This window comes from Dipteris shenzhenensis, unplaced genomic scaffold (assembly GCF_047967505.1).
Source record: "Dipteris shenzhenensis isolate YYH24624 ecotype China unplaced genomic scaffold, Dip_SZ_1.0 scaf0409, whole genome shotgun sequence".
Taxonomy (NCBI): Eukaryota; Viridiplantae; Streptophyta; class Polypodiopsida; order Gleicheniales; family Dipteridaceae; genus Dipteris; species Dipteris shenzhenensis.
The window spans coordinates 12501-34016 of record NW_028239715.1 but is presented as its reverse complement, the minus strand read 5'-3'; positions in this window follow the sequence as shown (position 1 = coordinate 34016).

Genomic DNA, 21516 nt, shown 5'->3' with positions numbered 1-21516 from the left:
TGGGGTCACAGTCGATAGCGGTGAAATCATTCCGTCTCTCATACAGAACCGGACGTGAAAGTTTTCCCTCACCCGGCTCCTCATGAATTCAGTACCGTTTCCCCCTGTTTTGGAGATCTTTCAATTCTGGGAAGAGACAAAGTAGGAAATTTTGCGTCAGTACCAAAATGATTTTTGTCTTTTTGCTCATTTACCTACCCCCCTCCGTATGATTCTCCCATTCATAGCAGTTAGGATATTAGTCGGTAATACAACCACGGGCGGAAATCGACTCGATCTCTCATCTTCATCAGAATTTGCTATTTCATATCTCAATTCGATGAGGAGTGGGTTTCCCCCGCCATCCCATCCGCCGAATCGCTGATAGTGAAACAATCGATCGACTCGGAAGGTTCCATCGTTTCCGTAGTTCCCCTCCATAAACGCTTGGGTTATCTCTCTGCAGCGGAGCCTCTCAGTTGCCAAATAAGTACTTATTGTGAGTCATCTCCATTAGTGTTCATTGACTCGAGGCTCCCCCCCCTCCCCCCCCCCGCATCGGAAAAGACTTAGTCGGTATTTCCAAGACCGCGTCTCCATCATGCTATACCACACTGCTTCCCGAGAGTCGAGTCGTTAACCATACGATCGCACGAGATTATTGATTACTTCTTGTTTCTGTTTCCCCCCAGATCACCCAAGAATCAATATAATTTTCCGCTTCACTGGAAAGATTTCCCTTCCCGAGGACAAAGACTTTGCGTTGATACGGCTACGAACCCCAGCTGACATTCCAGTTATTAGCAGTGGGGATCCACCTACCAATCCGTCTTATCTATAAACAGAGGAACTTCATTCGGTCGAGTCGCACACTAAGCGTAGCAGAAATTTATCGAGACGTTACTGTATGCTCCCCTCCCCCCTATGGAATTGGAATAGAATAAGCCTGCGGATCCTGGCACCACAAAGTAATCATGTATCCCAATATCTATTAAGTATTTTCAACTCCCCAAGAGAGTAGGAGAGGAGGGAACGGGAGGGGTGGGGGGTCGGAAAGTAGGAATAATTATCCCATATCCCGGAATACCCGAATCTTTATGCCTAAAACCCCATAGATGGTTTGAGCTGGGTGGTAGCAATAACCAATACGAGCCCTGATAGTTTGGAGGGGGACTCTACCTTCTCTGGCCCACTCAATGCGAGCCATTTCATTACCATTGAGACGCCCCGCTATTTGTATCCTAACGCCCCCACTATTAGTTTCTCTAATTAGTTCAATAGCTTTTTTCATAGTCCTACGGAAAGCTACTCTATTCTCTGATTGTGGAGCAATATGTTCCGCCGGAATTCTCGGTTCGCCATACGGCTGGAGGATATTATTCGGGATTATTTGAAGCTTCCGATTCCCAAAACCTAATGATTCTTCCATATTCGCTTTCAATTGGTCGATTCCCAGGCTACGTCCCTCAATCAATAGATCTGGAAATCCCGTATGAATTTCTATCTGAATTAGGTCCGTCTTCCGGTAGATCTCTATATGTGCAATTCCCCCATAATTTGAGGAATCCCTTATATGCTTCCGTACATACTCCCTAACGCAAGTACGTATTCTCTCATCTTCCTCGGGGAATCTCGGATAATCTTTTGGTTGCGCGAACCAGTGGGAGTAATGCCTCTGATTTATGCCAAGTCAAAAACCAAGTGGATGAATCTTTTGCCCCGTAGATGTTTTCCTGTATTTCAATACCAATATCTACCCGGTATATATATATATATACACATATATATGTATATATATATACATACAACCCCTCCCCCACTTCTACTTGTCAATATGTAGTTAGTATCGGCTCTACCTTTTGCTCTTCATTTTAGTAATCACGTGACAGGTAGGTTTTCTGATTGGGTAACCACGTCCCTGAGCCCTGGGTCGAAATCTCTTCAGACTGGTACCGTTATCCACTCAGGCTTCGCTGATGAACGAATTAGATTTAGTCAATCCATAATTGTTATTAGCATTTGCGGCTGCGGAAAGGATCAATTGCAATATGGGGTGACATGCTCTGCGAGGCATAAATTCGAGTAGTACAAGGGCTTGTTCATACGAACAATTCCGAATCTGATTAATGACTCGTCGTACTTTTGTAGACGACATATTAACACGTCTGGACGAAGCTTGCGCCTCCTTTACCTCTGATTCTTTCTCGGTTCCCATGAAATATGATTCCCCAATTATCGACGAGATTTTTTATCGCTTCTGGCATGTCCCCGGAAACTCCGGGTAGGTACAAATTCACCCAGTTTGTGACCCACCATACGGTCAGTTATATAAATGGGTAGATGCTCCCGCCCATCGTAAACAGCAATGGTATGACCGATCATGATAGGAACTATTGCGGAAGCACGAGACCAGGTTATTATTATCTTTTTCTCCTTCCGGATATTGAGAATTTCGATTCTTCTTACTGGATCATTAGCTACAAAAGGACCCTTCTTGAGTGGACGTGCCATAGTTAATTACCCTCCACCCAGTCTTTCTACCAATTAATTACTTTTACGGCGGCGAAGGATGAACGGATTGCTGTATCTACCGCTTTCCCGACTCCTCATTCCGAGTGCCGTACAACCCCATGGAGTTAATGGCTTCTTCCTACCGATGGGTGTTCTGCCTTCCCCCCCCCCATGCGGATGATCGACGGGATTCATAGCTGTACCCCTCACTTTTGGACGTTTACCTAACCACCGCGTAGATCCAGCCTTTCCCGAACCCTCATTATTGATGTCGACGTTTCCGACTCGTCCCGCAGTAGCTAAACAATTCTGAGATACTGAACGAACCTCGCCGGGGGGTAATCTTAATGTAGCCAATCAACCTTCCTTTGCAATCACTTTTGCCGTAGCACCAGCCGCTCTAACTAATCATCCACCTCTCCCGGGTATTACTTCTACGTTATGTATGACCGTACCTAGAGGTATCTTGGTTGAAGTAGACCCTTTACTCCCCAGTATTCGGGATAGAATCTCTTCCCAAACTGTACGAGCCCTTTTCAAAGCATACAGCTTTCCGGATACAGAAGGCGATATCCTCGCCGGATGTCGCCAACGAGAAATGAAAGTACCAGTTCTAGGGTAAACTCGCATATCCAGCTTTTTCTACACCCTCGGGTTCTCCACCGGCATCTGGCTTCTGTCTCGCAACTCATTCAGCAACAGAATCAATGAATTCAGTCATTCACGCCAACATCATTTGATGTTCTAGATAACTTAGGAGACATTTTCAATACCGGGATTGAGTCCCCCCGGGAGACTCATTCTCACTCCGCTTCGTGGCTTCGATTCTGCCTTTGACCGTCATACCGAACGCGGCGAGTGACCCGTTTCCTCTGCCTTTCGGCCACACCGAACAGAGGATGCCCCTTTGATTTCTTGTCCCTGTTCGAGACCATCCAGTTCTCTCCATATTATCCTACCTCTGCAGGTTAATAGCTATTTGATACTATTACACCTGACCACCCGCTATTGTCCCTCCTCGGTTTCCCTATCGAAGTCCACCTCGGAAGATCCAAGAATCTCGAGTCTAGTGTTGGGTTTATGGACTCAACCCTAAATCCAATCGGTTATTTCCGAATACGTGAATCACTTATTCGAGTCGCACTCAAAGGTAGGGCATTTCCACTTGAAATAGATGCTTCGGGGCTGGATACTACAGTGTCTCCGATTTCTACCCCTCAAGTATGTAAGATATGTTTCTTTTCACCATCCACATAATTCACGAGACATATGTATGCATTGCGGTTGGGGTCGTACTCGACACTTGCCACTCTTCCAACAACATCTTTTTTATTCCGTCGGAAATCAATTTCACGATATAGTCGTTTATGACCACCTCCTCTATGCCTAGCAGTAATAGTCCCTCCACTAGTACGTCCGCTCCTTGGTCCACTACCACGAGTCAGTCCTTTCCGGGATTTACATCTCGTCACTTCTTCAAAACTTGAAACGGATCTATTGCGTGTGCCAGGCGTATAGGCTTTATATAATCAGATAACCATATCTCCTCTTCCTCCTTGTCGTTAGTGAAATTTGCGGGGGTTACTTGCTCAGAAATAGCGGAATGGAATCATTTTTGTGAAGCGTAATAATCATTCTCTTACGATGCATCGACCCGGACGCTCTACCCCTACGCCTTCTATCTGGTAGTCGGTGACTATTCATGTGTCTTACTTTAACGTTGAAAAGTTGCTCAATCCAATTCTTGACTTCAGTCTTGTTCGATTCTGGATTCACATCGGAGGTATACTGGTTTCGTTGCAATGGAGGAATAGTTTTTTCAGTAAGTATCTGATTTATCAATTTATCCATAATTTTTCTCGTGTCCCTTTAGCTCTTCCAATTCAAACAAACTCTCTTACTATCCGAATTCATAATTGCTTCCACTTCTTGGTTCCCGTATAGTTTTCGGAACCCATTATACTCCACCTCCCTATTTCGGTTACTCACTTTGTCACCCGAATGAAACCCTCTCCCCCCATTTGTTTGCATCCAACAGGAGTCGAACCTGCGAATTCGCCAATTATGAGTTGGGTGCCTTGACCGTTCAGCCATGGATGCTAGTTAATCCCACTTGTGGTATAATACAGTATAATCTTTAAGGTCCCGTCACTCACGTTTGATGTAATTAGGTATCCACGTTGGTAACTACCATTTTAAAAAGGAATCACTGATAGGGGATTTCCCGAGAAGCTACCAATTATTACTCATATTGAATTACCGAGGAAGAAGTGGATTTGATACACACACGGGGAAGGTTCTGGGAGCTTAGAAATCTCTTACGAACTAGGAGCCGTGTGAAGTGAGAATTTCATGCACGGTTCTGAATGAGCGGGAAGATCGAGGATCTCCTCTCCGACTCTAACTCTCCTACACCAGTCGTTGCTTCTTTTTCTGCTACTTCCAAAGTAGCAGCTCTAGCTTTATCTACACGACTCCTCGGTATTACTTTCTCATACCTATCCAGTGAATGGCATCTCGCTTTGGGAATATTAGCTACCCTTAGCATGGTATTGGGGAATCTAATTGCTGTTACTCAGACAAGCATGAAACGTATGCTAGCATATTCCTCCATAAGCCAAATCGGATATATTCTGATTGGAATACTTGCTGCGGATCCTGATAATGGCTATGCGAGTATGATAAGTTATACTTCTATCTACATATTCATGAATCTAGGGACTTTCGCTCGCATCACTTTATCTGGTTCACGAACCGGAACTGATAACATTAGGGATTATGCGGGACCATACATGAAGGATCCTGTTCTAACATTCTCTCTAGTTATACGTTTACCATCCCCAGGGGGTATCCCTCCATTAGCAGGTTTTTCCGGTAAACCCTACCCCTTCTGGCATGGATGGAAAGCTGGCTCGTACCCATTAGTTCTGGTAGCTCCCATTACAAGTGTCATTTCTATATATCACTATCCGAAGATAATTAAATTAATGTTCACCGAAGGGGGTGACACATCAACAATTTACATACAGGATCCATTAGTTTCTCCATCTACTTCGATTTCGAAGAGTTCCATTGAAATAGCTATGATTGTTCGTGTACCAGCATCAACTCTACTGGGTATATCAATGGATCCCATCATCGAGATTACACGGAATACCTCATTCCAGACCTATTTTGAGTTGTCACATGAAATAATGGAATCTTTCTGAATGATTTGTATCCAAAGCCACTTCCGTCGCTCCAACTAGTCCATTTCCGTAATTGGTGATGAAACAGTGTCGGAGAAATGATCACGCGCCTCCCAATGATCATTCGTCTCTTCCGGAGGAGATATAAGTATTTCCTGATGGTATCCATAATATTGTTCAATCCTTTGCAGTACTACAAGGATTGAACCCTCCTAATGGTACATGCGACTAAGTGATTCCCATATGGGAGCGGTTGTGTAAATGATTCGGTTCACACCCCCAGTCTTCTGCTCCGTAGCAATTCAGGTCGCTTCCCGATGAATTCCATGCTCCAATTTCGTCTAATGGATAAGTCATTTCATCCGATACCTGTACGTTCAAGGCGGGGTTGCCTTCAGACTTCTAGAAGAAAGCAAAAGAGACCAATTCTTCTTTCCGCCGCAGATTCTTTCAATTTAATAGAAACGGGGGTTGCGCTCGACGGCATTCTGATGTACACTATCAATGGATCAAATTCAGAAATCCTTTCGAGGGGACTCAAAATCTTTGGACTTGAAATCTTTCTCGTCAAATCTCCCTCTACTGAGACCGAGGGATCTCAAAACGAGAGTGATAGATAACAAGGAAAATTAGGTCTTGCAATCGACGGCATTCTGAGTTACAATAGAAATGGGTCGAATTCATAGATCCTTTCGAGGGGACTCAAAATCTTTGGAATTGAGATCTTTCTCGTCAAATCTCCCTCACTGAGGGAGATCCGATCGAGATTGATAGATAACAAGGAAAATTAGGTCTTGCAATCGACAGTTTTCTTAGCTATAATTGATCTAGCTATGATTTCCTAGTGAACTGTAAATTCTTGGACAGGGGCAATTTTGCAGCGACAATCCTCTGGACTTTGATAGTACATCTATGATTCATAGTTAGTCCAGGGGACGTTAAATCCCTTAACTTGGAATCGACTCCTTATCGTCAGGACGATTTTGCAGCGATAACAAATTAAGGCCCATGGCGGTCCCCTGGAATTGAAATCAAATCCAAGAAATTAGGTCTTGCGCTCTACGGCATTCTGTGTTACAATAGAAATGGGTCGAATTCATAGATCCTTTCGAGGGGACTGAAAATCTTTGGAATTGAGATCTTTCTCGTCAAATCTCCCTCACTGAGGGAGATCCGATCGAGATTGATAGATAACAAGGAAAATTAGGTCTTGCAATCGACGGCATTCTGAGTTACAATAGAAATGGGTCGAATTCATAGACCCTTTCGAGGGGACTCAAAATCTTCCTTGGACTTGAAATCTTTCTCGTCAAAGTCTCCCTCTACTGAGACCGAGGGATCTCAAAACGAGATTGATAGATAACAAGGAAAATTAGGTCTTGCAATCGACAGTTTTCTTAGCTATAATAGAAATGGGTCGAATTCATAGACCCTTTCGAGGGGACTCAAAATCTTTGGAATTGAGATCTTTCTCGTCAAATCTCCCTCACTGAGGGAGATCCGATCGAGATTGATAGATAACAAGGAAAATTAGGTCTTGCGCTCGACAGTTTTCTTAGCTATAATAGAAATGGGTCGAATTCATAGATCCTTTCGAGGGGACTGAAAATCTTCCTTGGACTTGAAATCCTTCTCGATCGTCAAATCTCCCTCACTGAGGGAGATCCGAGCGAGAGTGATAGATAACAAGGAGAATTAGGTCTTGCATTTGACGGTTTGATTTTGTATAATGTATCTAGTCCGATTCATAGACCCTTCCAGGGGACTGGAAATCCTTGGACTTGAAATCCTTTTCAGTGGACGGAAAATCCTTGAAGAGGACTTCAAATCCTTAAAGAAGACAGGGGACTTGAAATCCTCTTCAGGGAACTGACAATCCTTGAAGAGGACTTCAAATCCTTAAAGAAGAAAAGGGACTTGAAATCCTCTTCAGGGAACTGACAATCCTTGAAGAGGACTTCAAATCCTTAAAGAAGAAAAGGGACTTGAAATCCTCTTCAGGGAACTGACAATCCTTGAAGAGGACTTCAAATCCTTAAAGAAGAAAAGGGACTTGAAATCCTCTTCAGGGGACTGAAAATCCTTGAAGAGGACTTCAAATCCTTAAAGAAAGAAGACAGGGGACTTGAAATCCTCTTCAGGGGACTGAAAATCCTTGAAGAGGACTTCAAATCCTTAAAGAAGAAAGGGGACTTGAAATCCTTCTCAGGGGACTTCAAATCCTTCTCAAAGGACTCGAAATCCTTCTCAGGGGACTGAAAATCCTTGAAGAGGACTTCAAATCCTTATCGGGGGACTTGAAATCCTTATCGGGGGCGGGGGACTTGAAATCCTTATCGGGGGCGGGGGACTTGAAATCCTTCTCAGGGGACTGGAAATCCTTGGATAAGACAGGGGACTTGAAATCCCTTAAGAGTACGGGGGACTTGAAATCCCTTAAGAGTACGGGGGACTTGAAATCCCTTAAGAGTACGGGGGACTTGAAATCCCTGAAGAGTACGGGGGACTTGAAATCCCTTAAGAGGACTATAAATCCTTGGATAAGACAGGACTGGAAATCCTTGAATAAGACAGGGGACTTGAAATCCCTTAAGAGGACTTCAAATCCTTGGATAAGACAGGGGACTTGAAATCCCTGAAGAGGACTATAAATCCTTGGATAAGACAGGGGACTTGAAATCCCTGAAGAGGACTATAAATCCTTGGATAAGACAGGGGACTTGAAATCCCTGAAGAGGACTATAAATCCTTGGATAAGACAGGGGACTTGAAATCCCTGAAGAGGACTATAAATCCTTGGATAAGAGGGGGACTTGAAATCCCTGAAGAGGACTGGAAATCCTTGAATAAGACAGGACTTCAAATCCTTATAGATGGAGAGAGACGAAGAAACAGGATCGGTAGAGGAGGAGAAAGGGTTTGCTCTTGACGAGGAGCTGGGATGGAATCGATACAGAACAAATTTATGGATCCTTTTTTCTTCCCGGGGACTGGAAATCCTTCAACAGGAGGACTGAAAATCCTTGGAGAGAACTATAAATCCTTCAGCAGGGGGACTAGAAGTCCCTCCAGGGGACTGGAAATCCTTTTCGATATAGAGAGACGAAGAAATAAGATTGGGAAAAATAAGTAAAGGGTTGCTTTTGATGAGGGACTAGGATCGAATTGATAGAAACATATTCCGGACCCCATCCATAGAGAAAGATGGGGTGGTGGGAAGTAAAAAGGTAAGGAATAAGGAGTAGAGCCTCGATGGTGAAATGGTAGACACGCCAGATTCAAAATTTGGTGCTGAAGAGCGTGGAGGTCCGAATCCTCCTCGGGGCAGAAGGTCTCGTACCCTTATTCAGATCGAACCCTTATCTACTAAAAGCTTTATCAAAGGTTTATCAAAGATTTATTCTCTCTACCACTAGAGATTCACATTCAATTGATTTGCTTATCTCCCAAATGAGTACCTCCTCGGGGTAGGAGGTCTCGTACCCTTATTCAGATCGAACCCTTATCTATTCAAAGGTTTATCAAAGATTTATCCTCTCTACCACTAGAGATTCACATTCAATTGATTTGCTTATCTCCCAAATGAGTACCTCCTCGGGGTAGGAGGTCTCGTACACTTATTCAGATCGAACCCTTATCTACTAAAAGCTTTATCAAAGATTTATCCTCTCTACCACTAAAGATTCACATTCAATTGATTTGCTTATCTCCCAAATGAGCACTCGAAATACTTCCTCGGGGCAGAAGGTCTCGTACCCTTATTCAGATCGAACCCTTATATACTAAAAGATTTATCAAAGATTTATTCTCTCTACCACTAAAGATTCACATTCAATTGATTTGCTTATCTCCCAAATGAGCACTCGAAATACCTCCTCGATTCGAGAGACAAGTGGTCTCTCCGGTGCCTCCCAAACTCCCAATAGGAAGAAAAATCCTCGGAGGATTCTGGTCTTTCCAGTGCCCAACCCTCAAACATGGGGATGCAAATCCTCCGATTGTTGATTATTGAGACCAGAATTCTCCGCCGTCCGGGGATTTGGATATGAAGTATTAGGTATCGAATAGGAAACACCTTCTGCTTCTTTCTCAAGTGAGGCTGGGACTCAGAATCCCGAGATTCGAGGAGATCCAAGTAGGTCTTTCAACGGGACTAGAAATCCTTATCAGGGGACTTCAAATCCTTGAAGAAGACAGGACTGGAAATCCTTGAAGAAGACGGGGGACTTGAAATCCTTCGAGGGGACTAAAAATCCTAGTACCTGAGGTGGGACTGAAAGTCGTAGTAGCCAATTAGAGTGTGATGAAACTGCGTCACGAGACCCCAGTATCTGGACTAGGACCAGAAATCCTAGTAGTTAGTCGGGGCATTAGTTAGGATGTCACCAAGAATCCCTATTAGTGAATTTGAATGAACTAAAATTTTGGGATTCGGTTAGATGGTCCATCCCCTAAGGACCCGGGGTCCTTAGAGCCCTTCCAATGGAAACAATGGAAAGGACTTGAAATCCTGATTATCTAGTTGGATACGGGAAAATCCAAACTTTAGAATGAATTTTTGGAATGTAAAGATGAATGAGGGGAATGCCCCTCCTTCCTCCCCATATTACCGTTGATCACCGAGAAATTGAATCTCCGGAGAATCTCAAACAGAATGGATCGACATCTTCATCAAGGATTTGTTCCGATAAGGATGTTGGAAAACTACTACGTCCTCTACGAACTACTTCCTACATTTTCCATATAAGAGATTCCTACTCCTTCTTGATTTCGAATGTTGCTTCCATCTCCCGAATAGGAAGACTCCGAAGGTGATCTATAACTTAGTAATTATCCGGAATTCTATAAGCAGAAGTTATTGCATCAGTAAGGGGAAAAGATGTATCTTCCTTTCACCAATTCGAATCCTGAATAGCCCTATATATTGCTAGGGATCCAGACTGAGTCAAGAATATCCGAGATTTTATGATGCGATATCGAATTCCCATTCAATAATTGTCTTGTTATTCGATCCGGTGACGTCCCACTAAATCGAAATAGATTGAATAGGTAGTGGTAACTTTCAAACAACATGTTATGAATGAGAAAATCTTTGGATGAGTGACGATTCCGTCTCATCCATCTATCTCTATGAACCATAAGCCTGAAACGAAGGAATCGCTCTTGCAAATCTTCCATTGGAATGCTTTGATACGAGTGAATAGGAACAAATATCTGCGGGTATTGCAAATATATATGCATGAATTAGGTTTCTTTGACGTATTCAAAGTGTCGTTCTTCACCCGAAGGGAAATTCTTCCACCGCTTGGTAGATAATTCAGTTATCGATTTCCGGTCATATCCACGAAGAAGAAAGAAATTTCTAATCTTTTCATTTGAGAAATGTTTCTCGCGCTCCCTCCTCGTACCGTAAGTAACATAAAGCCTCCGTACCAGTTCTTGTTTCGCTAATAAACTATGACGTGAAGAGGGAATGTTATGATCCGGCTGAGATAGAAGCATGGGATCCCAGGTGAAGCGCCCCCCCAGGAATAGAATTGGTTCATCGGATCGATTACATTGCGTTTCGTATTGATTAGATGAGTTGGGGATTCCTAATTCAAGAAATTGCTCGCGTAATGATAGATTATCCAATTAATTTTCTAATCTTTTAATGTCTCTTTGTCTCGATTTACCCGAGGCTCTCTTGTAACTGAAAAGATATCCTTTTCTCTTATGCGATTTCTTTCCACTAGACTTAATCTTATTCAATTCGAAATCCCGTTGGGGGATTTGATCCTGATTCCGATGAAAAAAGATCGAATTATACAAATTATTCGATTCGGATAATACTCTTATCGATTCATAACTGCCACTTCGCATGAAACCAAAACGCCAAAATTTGGGGGACCAAGTAATCCCACGCGACACTTCCTTCGGAATCGAGTCTACTTCACTCGACTGTTCCATTTCAGAATCAGTTGGAATCTTAGACACCCCCTTCTTTGTAGATTTATAAGAACGACTCGCAGAGATTATATCTGGAGAATACCTGGGTTCGATGGAAGAAGGAAGAGGAGGACTATTAGCGAATTGACTTCTACTTCTACAGATTTCTGAACATAAGAAATCCCTCAAAAGGTTTTCCGAGATACCACAGGCTAAGTTAGAATCATTCTCTACAACTTTATCAATAACAACGAGATTCTCTTCCTCTCTCATATCCATTCCGAACCAAGGATCACGAGCTGCTAATCCGGCCAATAGCCCTAAGATATGCGGAAGTATAGCGAATTCCTTAATTGTTGACTCGGTTATTAAAGGTTCCAAATACCAGTTATACAAGTGGTAAAACCTCTTCTTCAGTGTATTACTACCAATAAATGAGGGATCTGCAGGGGAAGTATCTATCAAACCATTTTTCAGAATAGCTTTTCCTATATTGTAAGGAAGTATTTCATATCCAGAACCGAATCGGATTCCGTTACCTATATACGTAACAATTGAATTTTGTCTACGTAAAGCTAATTTAATTGCACTATCGGATACAATCTTTCTTCTTCTAGAAGTAGTGATTAATAATGCTTCATTAGCAGGAGAAAATAGATCTCGTTTGCTATAACCCGTAGTTCCAGACCCAGTACCTTCGAGAAAAGAGGGATCAGCTTCTATTTCAAAGCCTTTGACACGCGAGAGAATTGACAATTCTTTTTGACGCTGACGCCTGTTAGACCCTCGGAGATTTATCAATTAGTTCGACCAATTCGGAGCTATTGAAGCTGGATCTACCTTTGCAGGTACATGAGTCGAAGCAATAACGAGATTCTTGCGAATGCAAGGATTCCTGCGCCCATTACCGATACTCCTCAATATTAGGCAGAGTAAGAATCTGGGATCGGCTTCTAATCTGTGATACAGGCGATTAACATTCAACTCATGAATGTCTTGAATCCATATCGTACAGGGAGACATCTCTTTTGCTATTGCAAAAATAAGATTCAATCGGTTTACGCTCTGTTTCGAAATGAAAGTCCCACGTACATTATTGAAATATGATCTGTTGTATAACAACTTCCTCAATGGCAGTCTCACCGACGGAAAGTAGGAATTGGATGCTATATCCCTAACTACATAAGATCGTCCAGTTTCTATGGGTCCTACTAGTGGAACTCCTTCAGATGGTAATAATCCTGATGAAAGCAAAATAGGTACGTCACGACATGGAATATTCGGAATGCCTTTTCGTCTCATTGTCGCTGAAAGGAGAATATTTCTTTCAAGGGCAAGAAGAGCCCACTTCTCCGCAGGATCCAACTCACAGATCTCGTAATTTGATAGATCATTTTGACGAATCCGAAGTAGGTATGACAAAAGATTAGATCCTTCTTCTGGGGTGGGTTCGTGATTAATCCCACCGCTCAATGAATCGTAATTGGAATTTAATTTCGATTCATACTTGGAAATAGTTTTATTTGTCACTAGATATTGAGTCAGTAATTGTTTATTAATCTTAAGGGTGTCGGAGCTTTTCCTACGAAGTATCCACGAATCTAGTTCATTTTTCACAAGGTAATAGAAGATTATATTATTTGTATAATTCAGGAATCTCTTCAGGGAATGTATCAGTAGATCTTTCGTTTACATTTACCTTGTCGAGGGAGAATACATTACCTTTTCCAGATAAAACCCACGCATTGGGTCTATTAAATATCCGGTGATATTGAAACGTTTCCACAAGTGAGGGGAATTGGAACCCGAAACAGCAGATAAATAATGCTTGAGAAATGCAAGAACAAATAATATCGAGAAAACGAGGTAGGATGGGGCATACTTATTCGAAAATCTAAAGACTGACCATCTCGAATGCGACACCTGCGTTTAGTTAGTAATTTCTTCGAAAATAGAGAGATCTATTTTAGATAATACGTTACTGATGGAATCGTTTCTGAATCTTGATCTTAGGCTTAACGATAAACAAGCTCTAGCATTACCTATATCCTCAGCAACTCTTTCCGTAATTCCGGGGAAAGTGTAATTCAAGTCATCACTTACTTTGAGTACTATTTCTGGATATATCTCTCTAATCAGATCATAAAAGTATCTCCACCAGTTAGGGGTGAAAAACCGAGGTATATATTCTCCGAATGGGCTCCATTTCTCGCAGATATTGTCTCTCCAAAAGATCCAAGAGATCTTATATTTGTTTAAATCCTTTGATAACTCATCGAAATTAATGAGATGAGATGGAAGAATAGGTTCTTTTTAGACACGTGTATCTGCAAGCCTCGTATTTTCGTACAGAACCTTCTCTCCAGTTAATCCTGTTGGAGATCTTGATGCTACACTGCTGCATAATGAGAATTTCTTTGACCAATAAAGCGTCTCAGATTCTTCTGATTCCCAAAAATAACCAATGTGTGAATCATTTTGATAGAATTGATTCCCAATAGAATCATTCCTCGAGTTTGATCTCTTCTCAATGGATCCCTCCGAATCGACTTGATCCACTCCCGAATTTTTGAGACGGGGTCGAGATCGCCAATCAGCCGATAGCTTAGAGTTTATCAATGTTCTTTCCAAGTAATTTCCATCGCTACCACATGAAGATAGAGACGAATCTCCCGTTTCGCGAGGAGATAAGTTCAACCCCGTCAGTAGTCCTCTTAGATCCGAAATAGAGTCAAGAAATCTATCTGAATGAGTTAGTGGTGGTATCGCAGATTCATCCAGATCAGATGGAGTCGATTCGGTTGTTGCGAGTATATGATCAATAGTTTCCCTTTCCGTTCGTTGCGAGGAATTGGGTAACAACGAATCAGACACTTGGGATTGAATAGATGAAGTGATATTTTTTGTATCTAAGGATCCTATTTCAAGAGATGGGATGACTTCATCACCGGAGCCCGTATACGAATTCTCTAAGATGTCAGAGTAACTACTGCTGTATCCTCCAACCAACGAATCCCTTCTTCTGATTATTGAGATAAAATCCCTTCCGGCACAGTTCAATACGGGTAAATGCGAGTAATCTATAAAGTTTGGTGTATCTACTTCATCGGAAATGGATCCCGAAATACTCCCAATATTCCTATTCGAACCTTTCCCATAATTCAAATTATCCAGAAACAGATCCCAATCCTGCCTTCCCGTAGCGGAATAAGCACCATTCGGGAGTTTTGTTCCAATACATTCGATACAGGATGATTCAACAAGAAATGGATTAACTGCGGGTTTTAGGAAGATTGAGGAGCCTACCGATTCTTCATCCATTAACAATCCGGACTCGATGAAGAAACTATCTTTTCTACCGAAGATTCTCTTGAGAAAGGATATCTTCTCATCGAGGTTGAGTGAACTCAGAAGGAAATCAAGCAGTGGATAATCTATATTGTTCAATTTATAGACAAGATAATCAATCCCATCTGTCGAAGCTTCTTCACTAATATACTTGGGAATAATGATTCGGTAAATAGATGATATATTGGTAAATTCCTTGGGATACTTGTTGTTCCTCCCAGCCGTACTACGAATAGTGATACCAATATTATTTAGTGCTAATATCGACAGATCCATAGATTGATCTACCTAAGTCGGATCTTATTTCTGCGAATACTCTCTTGGAAGGGGAAAAAGACAAGTCTCTGATTGTATCAAGCCACCTGTGCACATTTGACCGAACATCTGGATATTCATCAATTGGGGAAATAATACATTCATGCAACAAACGCTCTATGTTACCCCTCCATTCCAATAATCTCTATTCAATTGCAATTCTTGTTACACCAGTAGATCCCTCGCCCCCCTCCCGGCTACCCAATTGATAGTTGATTCTGGATAGATATTCACTAGCTAATGTACAGAAATAGTCACGCGAAAAGAGCGTGTATACTGAGTAGAGAGATATTAACCTATTTCGTTCATATACCCTAACTAGAGAGTATGTTGAAGATATGTTACCTCCCTCTCCCGATTCATCTGAAAAAGTAGGATTTTCACTTCCATCAGTTCTTTCTACAGGTACATCGAAAAGGATCTCTAAACGGTTTGAAATAATCTTATCAAGATCGAAGTATGCGCCATTTTGCATCTCTGATTCCTCGTCAAGTATTCCACCAAATGATAGATCTCCTCTCGATAGAAAGGCTTTCCTAGGTTCCTCGCTACTACTACCAATTCTTACCTTACTGGAAATCAAATTCGATTTTTTAACTCTTAAAAGAAATCCAGTCAGTCGGTTTCTTGATTCATTTATTAGTTGTGAATAGGCGTGTAGAATAGAAAATTCCCCCTCATTTCCGTGGGAATCTAACCCCAATAATTGGAAGAACCACTTACGATTCTAGGAAGAATCAATACATTTATTGGAATCATTTTCTGCTATTCCCGCTACAGAAGGGGAGAAAGGATCTCCCAACAATAAAGGAGAGTCGAGTGTAAAATGCCGACAATCTCTCTCTACTTTCCATAAATGAGATATTCTTCCGATACCGAAAGACACGGAATTCTTATATCATTCTTCTGCCAAATATGTCTTAATAGGAGTTCCATCGGCGGTGGGACCCATACCTAGTTCATGTATAGATGATTCTGTTGAAAAGCCGTGACTCACCGCCTCTGGAGAATCATCAGTGGATATTGCTCTTTCCTCCGGAGAGTAACTGCCTACAAAGCCATTTCCAGATCTTTTCATTGAATCATATTCTGGATTTCTCTCCTCACTTCAACTAGATAAACAAGTATCTTCGATAGGTATCTCCTTCCCAACCTTCTGATTTCTGGAATCAGACTCATCCCTTGAGTTGCTATGAAAAGCCTCCAATTCTCTAGATGTCTCTATTTGTGAGGAGACATACTTCGAGAAACCACAGGAAATTTCTAGTAATATACTTGGTACCTCAGTGAGTAATTGATTATCCGATAGATAATCAAGTTCGATAAATCTCTTTTCTAAGAGAGATCTCGTTAGATTCAATTCGCGCTCATCCTTATTCCATGGAGAAGGACTTTGGTGACAGGAATGCCACATATAAAAATCGGCGTAATCCCGGAATAGTGTCCAACTCCCCTCGTCAATGGAATTTAACCAATCTCTTATATCGCTATAGGATAGGGATACACCATCACGAGATGACATTGTATTCTTATGGGGTGGAAATAGAGACAAATTGGAGAGACCCTTCCGCTCGGAATAGAACGGTGATTCATCTCCCTGCCGATCTACTGAATCCCTGGATTCGAGTAACATTTTGTCCCAAAAGTCCGATATTACGGGAATGAAGGAATCGCTTCTTAATGTTGCTGTTTGTAGCCAATTAACCCTTTGCTTGTCATGGATTTTCCGGAGAAGTAACGAATCAGAATCATTTTAGTAACAGTCATCCTTACGAAGTATCACATTTATATAGAATTCAAAAAACTCATTTGAATCTTCTAGATTCTTATCCCCCAGTGATTTTTCAATCCTCTCAGTCACATCTCTGGATATATTCTTGATGGGGAGTGGATCCCTCATCAGCCGGACCCTCCATCCATCTGAAACCGAAGGATCCATCGCACTATATATGGGAACTTGCGGTTCTTCCCTCGTCGAAGTTGTGGAAATATTTCCGTTTGAATCCGAATAGTAAGAATTACGTGTCTTTCCCTTTCTATCCTTTTCAGCAGGTGAGCATCTTATTGATAGAGAAAGAGGATAGAAGGATTCAACAGAATTTGTTGCTGGTTTTTTTACTACTCCACCAGTTCTATTAATTAGTTTCGCTAGATCTATAGAACCTCCTTCGATCAAATTTCTCTCACCTGAACGATGCATAGGAATTGGTATTGTTAGTAACATCAGGATTCCCGGAGTCACGCTATTACCCCGCTTCATTGAATCGCGCAGATTCCGTAAAAAGATTGAACTCAGAATTCATAAGTCAAATAATTTGATGGAGGGTTCATAACTGGAGAATAGACCAATTAGAAATTCCCCTAGATCTTGATTTTTCAATGATTCAAATGAGTAGTGGAATCCATCGGTTTCTGCTAACTTCGGAACTTCAGAGAATAAATCTGGACTTCTTACTTTTTCTTCTCCCACTTCTCTTACCTCATGATCTCTCTTCACTTTATCTATATGTGGTAGATACTACCCACCTCTCACATTCCATTATATAGATAATATCGAAAGATTCAAGGCCCAATGGAGTGAGTACTTTCGATGTGGTGATTTGTGGGTGTATTCGTACCTACCTGAAGCTGTCTCGGGAATCTCGAATTGTTGAAGAAACCTATCTATGTCTTATCTATCTCCTCATCAACTTATTTTATTCCGAGTGATAAAGACGAGTTCTCCAACCTGATGGGCGAACGACGGGGATTGAACCCGCGCGTGATGGATCCACAATCCATTGCCTTGATCCACTTGGCTACGTCCGCCCCCTACTTTCCCTATTCAGCTTTCTTAACTGGGAGAGAACAAGATCTACTAGGGTCATTCATTCGATGCGCGTACGTATTATTCGTCTATATATTAATACAAGAAAAAATATGTTAGGTGAAAAATGTATTCTCAATCTATTCCAGTGGGTACGGGACTACAAGCGTTCCGCTAATCAGAATGAGAATATCTTTGATTCCCATTCTCTGTAATCCTAGAAGGGTGTTTCAAAGATTCCCCAGAATCCAAGATTGGAAACTGATAATTGTAAGATTATGGCGAGATATTACTATTATTTCTATTCATTCCATCGGACGAATCTCCATTAAATACCAAACCTTATGCGAGGTTTGGTATTTAGTGATGCTGCACGACCAGACAGGTATTATCCGTTTACAGAAGGAGCTTCAACAGAAGCTAAGTCTAGAGGGAAATTATGAGCGTTACGTTCATGCATAACTTCCATACCTAGGTTAGCACGGTTGATGATATCAGCCCAGGTGTTAATAACACGACCTTGGCTATCAACCACGGATTGGTTGAAGTTAAAACCATTCAAGTTGAATGCCATGGTGCTGATACCCAAGGCAGTAAACCAGATGCCTACTACGGGCCAAGCGGCTAAGAAGAAGTGCAGAGAGCGAGAATTGTTAAAGCTGGCATATTGGAAGATCAAACGGCCAAAATAACCGTGAGCAGCTACGATGTTGTAGGTCTCTTCCTCTTGACCGAACTTGTAACCTGCATTAGCAGACTCATTCTCAGTAGTTTCTCTGATCAAACTAGAAGTTACCAAAGAACCATGCATAGCACTGAATAGAGAGCCGCCGAATACGCCAGCTACACCCAACATGTGGAAGGGATGCATAAGGATGTTGTGCTCAGCCTGGAAAACGATCATGAAGTTGAAAGTACCAGAAATTCCTAGGGGCATACCGTCAGAGAAACTTCCTTGACCGATTGGGTAGATCAGGAACACAGCGGTAGCAGCTGCAACGGGAGCTGAGTACGCAACAGCAATCCAAGGACGCATGCCTAAACGGAAACTAAGTTCCCACTCACGACCCATGTAGCAAGCTACACCAAGTAGGAAGTGAAGAACGATCAGTTCGTAAGGACCACCATTGTATAGCCATTCATCAACGGAAGCTGCTTCCCAGATTGGGTAGAAGTGTAAACCGATAGCTGCAGAAGTAGGAATGATAGCACCGGAGATAATGTTGTTTCCGTATAGCAAAGAACCGGAGACAGGCTCACGAATACCATCGATATCTACAGGGGGAGCTGCGATGAAAGCAATGATGAATACAGAGGTTGCGGTTAATAAGGTGGGAATCATTAAGACACCGAACCATCCGATGTAAAGACGGTTTTCAGTGCTGGTGATCCAGTCGCAGAAGCGACCCCATAGGCTTGCGCTTTCGCGTCTTTCTAAAGTTGCGGTCGTGGTAATTTTTGGTTTTCGAAACGATTGGTGATTACCCAAGCTGATGAGCCTGTTGATCCATAGTATATCACAGAATCCCACCTGTGTCAACTAATCTAATATTGATTGAATATCCGAAGAAACGGGAAGACTTCCCTTTGTTTTCGCACGATACTTCTTCAAACCTTGACTCTCTTTTCAGACGCATTTCCCTTTTATTATCATAAACCACGGGAAAGTCAACGTTAGTTCGGCTCCTCGAGTACATCATGGGAGATGCCAGCTTTGCCTTAGATGTACTACGACTCAATCATCGATTCGAGGTGAGGGACATACAGGATAAATATCTGCTGGCGTTGCCTGACATCCCCCCCCCCCCCCGAGGTGAGTAGTCCGCCCCAGGCGGAGATAGTTGAGAATGGTGGGAGTCGCGGGGATGCGGGCAGTGCCAATCATGTCGATCATGTCGATTGTGTCGATTGTGTCGATCATTCTAGTCATGTCGATCATGTCGATCATGTTGATTGCGTCGATTGCGTCGATCACTTTGGTCATGTCGATCATGTTGATCATGTCGATGATGTTATGGACTTTACGATTCGACACTAGTCTTTCTCTTTTTCATGAGGTACTATACCAGTGACAAAATTTCCCCTATGACTTGGATATTCTTTCTCCCATTATTTAATTTCTGCTTATCCATATGCTTCTGGCGTATCTTGATTCCTAATACCCTGCGCTCCGGAGTAGAAGGTTTCAATCCACCAATAAGAGGTTGTGGATTGAAACGAACCCGGAACTAACGGAAATGGGCAAAAGCCTTATTAGCTTCTGCCACCTTGTGAGTCTCCTCCTTCTTCCGTACAGCACTACCAGAATTTCTGGCAGCATCCATTAATTCATCACTTGATCTTAAAGCCATACTTCGACCTGAACGTTTTCGACACGCGATCAATAACCATCGGATAGCCAAAGCTCTTCCTTCTGCAGGTACTACTTCAACGGGGACTCGATAAGTCGATCCACCTACACGTTTGGATTCTGTTACTATATCGGGAGTTACCCTACGTATTGCTTGTCGCGGGACAGACAGTGGATTCTTATTCGTCTTTTCCTTAATCCGCTTCATAGCCTGATAGAGAATCTGATAAGCCAATGATTTCTTGCCATCTTTAAGAATACGATCAACCAACATGTTTACTAATCGATTACGATAAATCGGATCCGATTCTATATTTTTCTTTTTGTTCGCTACATTGCTCCGGTGTAACATGAGTTTACAGATATGTCGGATTCCGATTCTATCTCGACTGTATCTTAGAATCTTATTTGGGCTTTTTCACTCCATATTGTAGGGTGGATCCGCCGGTTAGTCGAGGATCTCCCCCCAAACTGCACGTGCGACTTTCATCGAATGCAGCTTTCCATATGATTGAATAGAAAGTCTTGAAGTAAGTTCGGGTTACTTCAATGAATCATATTTACTCATTAGGCATTGAGTATCCGTTTCCTCTTCATCATCCCACGAATAGGAGAAGGGAAATCCCGTATTTCATTTATCTCACCAAGAATGTCCGTGGGTTTATTGATCCAATTACCAAATGTTCACAAAACCTCCACTGAATCTCCATAATCGTAGTCCGAACTCGTTCTGAGAGAGAGAAGACATTCGAAGATTTTCCAAATAAATGGGAGTCCGGGTAAGACTCAACTTACTGGAATGCAATACCCTGGACACCGAGTTGTTTCACACGAATAAGATAATAATCAATCTCCGTAATAGCAGGCTTCGGTCCCCTGGCAACATTCCCACTATCGGGTCGGCTATGCATTTGACATATCAGAACAACCGATACGGAATCATTGCGATGATACAAGTTACGACAATGTTCTGCAACGCACTGGAACGCCCCTTCTTACGATCCTTTACTCCTACAGCATCTAAAGTTCCTCTAACGATATGATATCTTACACCAGGTAGGTCCTTCACCCTCCCGCCTCTCACAAGGACC